The sequence below is a fragment of the Felis catus genome, chromosome F1, assembly GCF_018350175.1.
Source record: "Felis catus isolate Fca126 chromosome F1, F.catus_Fca126_mat1.0, whole genome shotgun sequence".
Taxonomy (NCBI): Eukaryota; Metazoa; Chordata; class Mammalia; order Carnivora; family Felidae; genus Felis; species Felis catus.
This window is the reverse complement of record NC_058384.1, coordinates 48221341-48231682: the sequence shown is the minus strand read 5'-3', so window position 1 is coordinate 48231682 and position 10342 is coordinate 48221341.

Sequence of the window (10342 nt, the reverse complement as noted above, 5' to 3'; positions counted from 1 at the left end):
CAGGCTCTGAGCTGTCAGCACAGAGCCCGACGTGGGGCTTGAACTCACGGACCGCGAGATCATGACCTGAGCTGAAGTCGGCCGCCTAACCGACTGAGCCACCCAGGCACCCCTCTATGTTTTTTTTTAACGTTTATTTATTTTTGAGACAGAGAGAGACAGAGCATGAACGGGGAAGGGTCAGAGAGAGAGAGGGAGGCACAGAATCTGAAACAGGCTCCAGGCTCTGAGCTGTCAGCACAGAGCCCGACACGGGGCTTGAACTCAGGGACCGTGGAGATCATGACCTGAGCCAAGTCGGACGCTTAACCAACTGAGCCACCCAGGCGCCCCATATATTCTATGTTTTTAATGAAGAACAAAATACATAAAATATTTACTATGAATTTTCCAAAAATTTAACCATATAAAATTGTTGTTCAGGATTTTTAGTTTTACTATGAAAAGTGTTTCTCATGTCTCAGATTTGACTGAAATAGCATTACTATTTTAAAATACCTATAAACTTATGCTGTATGGCATGAAAATGAATACTAACGATAATTCTTCTCAATCAGCAAAGGGTTATTATAACACAATAAATATTTGGGGGTTATCTCTGAGAAAGAAACTGTTTAAAAGATATTTCCATGAAAAAGTATATCATTCATTAATATGGATCTTAGTTAAAGTAAAAAGTGTTACCATAGTAGTCTAATTTTACATAGTTCACTGAGTTTTATTTTCTGTTAAAAATACCAATATAAGAATACAGATTGACATCTTAGATACCTGAAGTTGATGATGATGCCTAGCCATAAAAAAAAAAAAAGTTTACACATGTTTCAAACAGTTTTATCCCACTCTTTCAGCAAATTAATATATTTATGGACATATATTTAAGAAGTGTTATACATGCATAGTCATAATACATATAGTTTGAGCAGTTTCAGAAGACCTGGAGCCCTTATCATTCAAATTGTACCAAGTCAGCCACTGACACAACCAATAAATTGAATTGGAATAATCAGCCTTCTTTACTACTTATCTGTCCCCTCTAGGGGGTATTTATACTCCAATACAGGATAAGTCTAGAACTTTCAGTATTGCTTATGCACTGATTTTTCCTCCCGAATAGGGTCTCTCTCTGTTTAGCTATCCCAAGACCTTCATCTCACGTTGGGTCAACAAGGTGCCACGTGGTAACATGAAACGAAAAGCTTTGGGCTGAGGAACAAAGCCATGGATTGGTGCCCGATCACTCAGCTGATGTTGTACCATTAGTAACAGGAGCTCTCATTTGTCTCATCCATCAAACAAAGGGAAGGGACTACTTGGTTTGACTGGGCCACACACAGTGAGCGCTTTATTACATCCCATTACTAATGTATTCATTCTTTTTCTCTGTAACAAGTTTGGGCTCATTTTGGGAAGAAATTCTTCCAAAAATCAATGTGTTCATGAGGAAGTAGATAATGAACTATTTTGCATTTAACACTGGTTAAGGGAGTTCTGAAATTTTTTACTTAGTAACAGAATTTAAACTGTTTTCCTTTCAAGAATTCTACATGGAAGTATGTGTTTTATGTTAATAACAATTAAAATATTTTTCAGATCATTTTAAACTAATAACTTACTAAATCTTGTTCATTTTCCTTAGGATATTTATTAAAATAGTTCAAAACTTGATGATATTTATCAAATGGCTATAAGGATAAACCCATATAAACATATTTTTTACATTGTATTTGTTTTATCGTAAGTACTCTGAGATTAATAAGTTAAAAACATACTGTTAAATTTCTGATATCAGAACATGGATATATTTATGACTTTCTTCTATTTTTAGATATACATTTTCAAACTCTGGAGATATATGAGATAAGCTTTCATTGTATCTGCATAAAAATAAAATCTTATCTTCTCCAAAGAAGATAGCGACAGAGATTTGTACAATTCAGATTCAAACATGTTGGCAGAGATGAACACTTTCCTATTTATAATTCATCAGTCACACCATAGTTTCATCAACTGCTAAGGACTTTTTACCAATTTTGGAAGAACGATTATAGAAAAGAGATATGTAAAGCTTTCTCCAAAGACATAATAGGGTGTGATTTGAAGAAATCATAAGATACCACTGCCCAAAAATATCTTCCCTATATCTAGGACCTGAAATCCATCATTGGTCATAGAAGATGAAAACGGGTTTGAAATTCAAGCTGTAAGTGAAGAATGAAACACTAGTGTTGACACGTTACCTGTTGCCTAGCAGAAAGGAAAGCTTGAGAAATAGAATGTAGGCCTATAGGGTGGTATAGGAAAATAGTCTGAGAGAAGAAAGATATCAGGGTAACTAGAAGTCACCAGATACCAAACAGGACATGGAAATTGGGGACACAAATGGAAAGGGATTGCTTACTAAAATCTTCCTATGTTGTTAGTAGAAAACCAAAGGAGAACAGACTTAGCTTAAAAAGCAAGTATTCTGGGGCGCCTGGGTGGCTCAGTCGGTTGAGCGTCCGACTTCGGCTCAGGTCATGATCTCATAGTCTGTGAGTTCGAGCCCTGCATCGGGCTCCGTGCTGACAGCTCAGAGCCTGGAGCCTGTTTCAGATTCTGTGTCTCCCTCTCTCTCTCTGACCCTCCCCCATTCATGCTCTGTCTCTCTCTGTCTCAAAAAATAAATGAACGTTAATTAAATTTTTTTTTTTAAAAAAGCAAGTATTCTAGGAGTACCTTGGTGGCCCCGTTGGTTGAGCTTCAGACTTCAGCTCAGATTGTGATCTTGTGGTTCATGAGTTCAAGCCCCACATTGGGCTCACTACTGTCAGCACAGAGTCTGCTTGGGATCGTCTGTCCCCCTCTCTCTCTTCCCCTCTCCTGACTATGCTCTCTTTCTCCCAAAAAGAAATAAAATATTTTTTTAAATAAGTATTTTAAATGCTAATTATACATTTTTGTATAAAAAAATTAATAGCATTCTCATAGAAATAAAGAGCAAGTATTAAATTCCTCATTAAATATTTATAGAAATATTCTTTTAACAAAACTTTATCTAGCTCCTGCTGAGTACAGATATTGTATGTACAAACATTAATTAGGTGAGGCTTCTGCTGTCAAGGATGTAAGCTGATAACTGAAATACAAAATAATAACCCAAAATAATAATGGCCGAGGTTGACCTGTTTACAGAGTGCTGTGCAGTCCCAGCAGAAGCATCTACTTCTGCCTAGCAGAATTTAGAAAAAAAAGAAGAGGTGATGTTTAAGATGACTCTTGAAGAATAACTAACAGATCACTCAGAGGAAAGGAGAAAACAGAGTGGATTGGAACAAGGGCTGAAAAAGGGAAATCTTGTGGCAATTAGGAAGATTTAACAGATGGTTGGAGGCTCTTGAATCAGACCAATTTAAGTCCAAATCCTGGCTCTAACACATAGCAACTGTGAGAATTTAAGGAAACTGTTTAATCTCTCTGAGCCTTGTTTTTTCTTCATCTGTTAGATGATAATAGCAATAACATTTATAACAGCTACCTTGTAGGCTTTTACATGTGCATATAAAGTCCTGAGAGTGTGCTTAATAAAATGTAACCATTTTATTAGTTACTGTAAAAGTTCAAATGAGAGATAACGATAGTCTAAGCTAGGCAAGCGAGGAAAAGCAAGGGAGAAATAGTGAACTGATCAGATACAGGGAATGATCAAGGTTGATCCAAAGTTTCTAATCTGAGTATCAAGGTGAGTACAGATGCCATTAGCCGGAAAAAAAAAAAAAAAAAAAAAAAAAAAGCATCTCAGAAGGATGAGCGGGATTGGGAAACAGGTTGAGTATGAGGTGCCCGTGTGTGTTGTAAGCGGGATTCCAGAGCAGAAATGTAGAAAGGGAACTGTTAGCATGGCTGACTCAATGACCAGAAGAGATCTTATAGTGAAATCGTGCAGGACAGAGAGTAGAAACCCAAAGGAACCTTAAGGAGCAAGATAACATTAATAACTCTTCATTAATTCTCATGGAAGCTCATCACAACATTTATAGTACTACTAATGATTGTTTACTGAGTTGTAATATGTAGTGGATACTGTGCTAAGTATTTGCATATGTTATTCACACATCCAATAAATAGTTATTGAGCATTTGCCATACATCAGTACAGTTGTCAGAGATAAGAACTCACCAACAAACCAAGCAGAAAATGTGTCTGCCCTCAAGGGGCTTACATTGTCTTTATGTAATAAGATAGTAATTCTAGAAAACCGTATCAGGTTTGAGAAATGCTAGGAAAAAAAAACACAAGATACTAGCATAGAGAGTAGCAAGGTGAAAGGGGTGGGGATGCTCTAGAGAAAGTCAAGGGATCCTCCCTACATAACTGTTATGCTCCTCCCTCCTGACAAGGCTAACCAAAGGTGACAAATCTGAGGTTTTGAGAAGTTAAATAATTTTTTCAGTACCTCTCACTAGAACCAAGATTTTTCTAACTCTAATACTTTCATCATTATAAGTACAGCCTCCCACAAATAAGCCACATGGAAAGTAAGTGTACAGTGACCTAATATACAAAAATATGCGTTCAAATTTAAAATGCCATTATTATACAGACCATTTTAATATGGAGGATCACTATTAAAACTATCTCTAGTTACTGCTAATAAACTCACGAGAATTGGTTTAAAATACCATTGATGCTTGGGTCTCTGCTAGAAAGACTTACAAGGGAGCTGATATAATTATGCTCAGGTTCCAGTAATAGGATGGAACATCTTCCATTTAATTGGCAAATATGTTGCTAAAACCAGATATTTAAATACACATATACATTTATGGATGACAGGGAAGGCAATTGTAAAGGAGCCAAGCTATGAGCCTACCAAGAGGTTGGAGGTCACGGTCCTCACCATGCAGCAACCCACAGCTGTCCCCGTTATCCTGGGAGAAAAAAGAGCAGGGCTATGGCCATAGTCAGTACCAACTGGCTGCATCTTCAGTTTGAGGTCCTGGGGAAAGAGATGTGGGCAAATAGTGGAAAATATCATTGGAAGCCCCAAAGCCAAAGAAACAAAGTGCTAAAAGAATCTAGAGGGTATGCGGGGCGCCTGGGTGGCGCAGTCGGTTAAGCGTCCAACTTCAGCCAGGTCACGATCTCGCGGTCTGTGAGTTCGAGCCCCGCGTCGGGCTCTGGGCTGATGGCTCGGAGCCTGGAGCCTGTTTCCGATTCTGTGTCTCCCTCTCTCTCTGCCCCTCCCCCGTTCATGCTCTGTCTCTCTCTGTCCCAAAAATAAATAAAAACGTTGAAAAAAAATTAAAAAAAAAAAAAAAAAAGAATCTAGAGGGTATGGCCAAAGAATCTGGAGAAAATAAAATAAGAAATCAGGAGAGCATTTTATTTAATTTTAATAAGCAGCATCTTTCTCATCGGAGGCAGTTCTTATCGGTTAACCATACACCCAGCATTTGTCCCTTTTAAAGACACCATCCAACATCTAGTCCCTGCCATTGTTGCCTTGCCCTACAGTTTTGCTTAAAATGAGGAACCAATTCACTTAGGGCTTAGATCATCTATCCAAGTACAACCTAGTATGTTTATAAAAAAGATTTGATCAAGGGCATTTTCGAATTTTAGCAGTTTATGGGCCTTAGAAAGAATAGTTCGCTATTTTACTTGAACCTCCAAATAATCCTACCAGGATGCATTTTCACCCTCAGTGCACAGAGCCGGAGAGTGACAGGGCCCCAAGAGCAGGGTGTTTGCTGCTCTATAGGCCAGTGCTTGAGTGGCGAGATTCAAGCATGCAAATAAAAATCCAGTAGCAGGGCGGTAATGGAAACTTCCCTGCCGGAGAGCTACAGGAATAAGTGAATTGATGGACTCAGATGTGCAGACGGTGGTACCTGGTGGATTGTTGTGATCCTTAAAAGGTAGTTATGAAGAGAGAGATTGTGTTTTCAGAAAGGAATGGCTTAAGAGAATTAAAAAGGAAGAAAGAAGAGTTCGCACGCGAGAGAAAAACAAAAGGCAGTATGTAAGAGGAAGCAGAGGGAGTAGGAGTGTAAACCGAGAGACCAGCAGCGTCAGGTGTCAAAGGCTAGAAGAGAGGGAAGAGAAAGGAAGAAATAAGAGCCCTGCAGAAGTGTTATGACAGTACAGAAGCGGCTCTTGTAAAGGTAAACCCCCTTCCTTAGAGAGCTTCCATTCTTAATAAGGAAAGGAAACGTTTCAATGCAAGAAAGGAATATGCCATATCTATAAACATACCTAGTTTGAAACTTATACTTTAAAAGGAATGGCACCCGCAACGAGGTGGGAAAATCTACTGGATAATTTGACTTCTAGACAGGACTACAGCTCATGTTACTGCTTCTAATTAATAATGCATTTAGCTCTATCAGACACTTTGATGTGTTTCTCTGACAGCACTTGCAACTGAGTTCTTTCTCACAGACCTCAACTAGCGGGAAGAATAAAAGACAGTTAAGGTAAATACAGCCTGTTTGTGTGCCTAACACTATCTCCCAGCATCCCGGACTCTAGAGGACTCATATGCAAGTTACATCCCCAGGAACTAAATCTAAAATTGGAGTGTATGTGCTCGCCCAGTTTTTATGTTTCAGTTTGGCAGTTTGTTTCTAAGGTTGCCACAAAGGAATGATTATTATTAGCTTCAAGCTTTGGGGAAGAGTGCCATCAGTGTGTATTCTTTGAGAGGAAAAAAACCGAAAAGGATTCTGAGGTTCTGTTTTCAGGAATAAAACTTGGAAGCTTCTAGGTGCCAGACACTGTGATAGTCATTTTGCATTTCTTATCTCATTCAGGACTCACAATACATGTGCAAGGAAGTTATTATTAACTACATTTTAACCTTGAGAAAACAGGTTCAGAGAGATTTAAAACATGTCTCGGTTCACTCAAGGAATCAAGAAACCAAGCCAGCAGTAAAATTAAGCACTTTCTGACTCACATCCATGCTCTTGCCATAAATCAAATGAAGTTTTGCTTATTAAAGACCAAAACTGCAACTTTTTTTTTCAGTCATATGCTTGCAAATCAGCCTGACATTGAGGGGACTGCCACGTGACTAAGTGATAATTGCTCTTCTTGACAGATCTCAAATGAGCTATTGTCATCATTTCAATAATGATGGGTGCAGGCATCATCTTAGAGAAATATAGGTTAGAAAATTCTTTCCACGAAATACGCAACAGTTCCTGCTATGTGTGCTCTTATGTGCACCCTAAGAAAAAACATCATAAACACCTAATTTTAAGAGATTACTGTCTTCAGTAATTCTCTGTCTTCCCAAAGGCAGGGAAATCATTCAAACTGAACTGAATAATCTGAGTATGTGAACTGAACAATCATTCAGATAACAGATGCTCAGAAATCACCAAGGCCCCTCTTCCTAAGCTAGATATGCCCAAAACAGTCTCCTCTCTCCTCCTGAAGCATCATCAATCATGTAAGTTCCCCAGCCTAGATCTCTTACCTGAACTCCAGACCCATTTTGTAACCATTTAAGGCGCACCCTTTTATCATCACTCAACCTTAATAACTCAGAAAGGTGGGTGATCTGAATCCCATTTTTCAGATGAAGAAACTGTTACTTCCCTGAAATCATAAACCTAACAAGTGATGGAGCCAGGCAACAATTCAAGCCCAGGTCCTTCTGATTCCAGTTGCTTGTTCATTCTTGTTTCTCCAGCTCTCACTGCCTTTCAGTATAACCTCCAGCGCTCACTTTGGGGTTCCAGAGCTCTCTCAGTTTTTTGCATCTAGAACTGAATGCATAGTTTTTCCTTGTAATTCGTCTCTGCTTCCTGTACTTCCTGTATTCTTTATCAGAACAAATGGCATCACCCGTAATATAATTGTTATGTTCACTTGCCTACCCTTCCACTAAACTCTCAGTTACCTTTATGTGCTGAGAAGCTGTCAGCCCAGCAAAGAGTTTAAAAACACTTAATATGTAAATATTTGCTAACTAAATGACGCTACCCAGTCACTTTAGTCAGAACCCAGAGAGTCATCTGAGACTCCTTCCTCTCCTTCGGCCCCAAAGCCCAGTTTGTAACCAAGTTTTGTCAGCTCTGCTTTAAATGTCTCGCTGTCTTCATTTTTCCACTTAGTGGCTACCTTAGTTCTTATTCCCACCATTCTTGCATGGATTACGACAGTTTTCTTCTGAAAGATGGGAACACTCTTCTCCCTGAGGTGGCTCCCAACCACAACCCTGTCAAACAGTAACTCCGCATTGCATCCACCAGGATTGATTACCATTCCAATCTCATTTGCTTGCTCTCTCATGCTTTCTTGTGCTGGCTCTCTCTGACTGTCTGTCTCTGTTGGTCTGGCAGTCATCTCTCTAGTCTCTCTCTCTCTCTCTCTCTCTCTGTCACACACACACACACACACACACACACACACACACACACACAGTGTGTGTGCTCTAGCTATTAGAAACTGCTCACAAGCCCCTCAAACCCACATGACTTCTCTCCACTGTGTCATTTCCTGTACATGAAATGTACTTTTCTCATTTACTTGCCTCATAAATTCCAAATTACACAACCAAAAGTTAATCATTTGTCATCCCTTTAAAGTCACAGTCTTCTGACAAGTATACTCTCACATAGAACTTCTCATCGTCAAACTATGTGTATCTAATTTTATATGTGCAAAATATGGAAATTTATTGCTTTCATTAAAATATCACCAAGCATTTTATCTTATCTGTCATTGTTTTTATATTTCAGTCAATCTGACCCTCATTATTAGGTAGCATTTGTAGCAGGAAAAAAAATGTGAAATAATAACCAAGATGTTTTACTTGCATTTCTCTGGCGTTCCCCTGCTTCACGATTAACAAGAAGTGGCTCAAGGGAGCACTTAGAGCACAGAAAGCAAACGGTCAGCCTTGGCAGTTGAATTCGAAAATAAAGACCTGAAACTTGTTGCAATAACAAAGATCTTAAAAGTTTTTTATTTGCCGGGCGCCTGGGTGAATCAGTCAGTTAAGCGCTGACTTTGGCTCAGGTCGTGATCTCCCAATTGATGAGTTCAAGCCCCACATCAGGCTCTGTGCTGACAGCTCAGAGCCTAGAGCCTGCTTTGAATTCTGTCTCTCCCTCTCTCTCTGCCCCTCCCCAACTTGTGCTCTCTCTCTCTCTCTCTCTCTCTCTCTCTCAAGAAGGCAAATAAATAAACATTTGTTTAAAAAGGTTTTTATTTGCAAGCACAGACAGACTTTTCTCTACTTTCAAGTGGTTGTCTTGAAAACCCAGGCATAATGGTTATGCCGTTAGAAAAATAAATTTTAAAATTTTGAATAAGGAGTGCTTGGAATCCCACTGAAGTTTTCCAAACTTTTTATCTTTAGTATGGAAATTTTTAATTTGAGTTTATTTCCTGTGAGTTATATTTATTCATTTACCTTTCTAGTTTTCATACTTTTTTAATATTTTTTTAATATACATCCAAGTTTGTTAGCATATAGTGCAATAATGATTTCAGGAGTAGAATCCAGTGATTCATCCCCTACATATAACACCCCGTGCTCATCCCAACAAGTGTCCTCTGTAATGCCCCTAGCCCACTTAACCCATTCCCCCTCCCACAACCCCTCCAGCAACCCTCAGTTTGTTCTCTGTATTTAAGTCTCTTATGTTTTGTCCCCCTTCCTGTTTTTATACTATTTTTGCTTCCCTTCCCTAATTTACATCTGTTTTGTATCTTAAATCCCACACCTAAGCATACTTTATTTTGCCAATAGAACTTTAGAAAGATGTCTCATCAAAAAAGCCTGCTGTACTTTAATAGAAATCATAGCACTCTAGCACCTGGGTGGCTCAAGGGGTTGAGCGTCCAACTTTGTCTCAGGTCATGATATCACGGTTTGTGAGTTTGAGCCCCACATTGGGCTCACTGCTGTCAGCACACAGCCCACTTTGGATCCTCAGTCCCTCTCTCTCTCTGACCCTCCCCTGCTCACACTCTGTCTCTCAAAAATATATAAACACTAAAAAAAATTTTTTAAAGAAATCATAACACTCTTATATTGTTTCTATAAACACACTTGCCTCTTCCCTGTTTTGCCTTTTTCGCTGTTAAATTTCACCTGCCTGAGATTTCTGCCCCCTTTCTCTTGGCTTTAAACAACTCCTGTTCCTCTTCAAGATACAGTTTGAATCCCACTATATTTTCCCAAAGTTTCCATGATCACTTCTGTGTAGAAAACCATCTCTCTCTCCAGATGCTCACCATAATAATTATCAGTGAAATTCGTGGTTCATAAATCTCATGCTATTTCATCATAATTTTTCTCTTGAACTACTTGAACTACTTCTCAATATTTTATCATTATGTT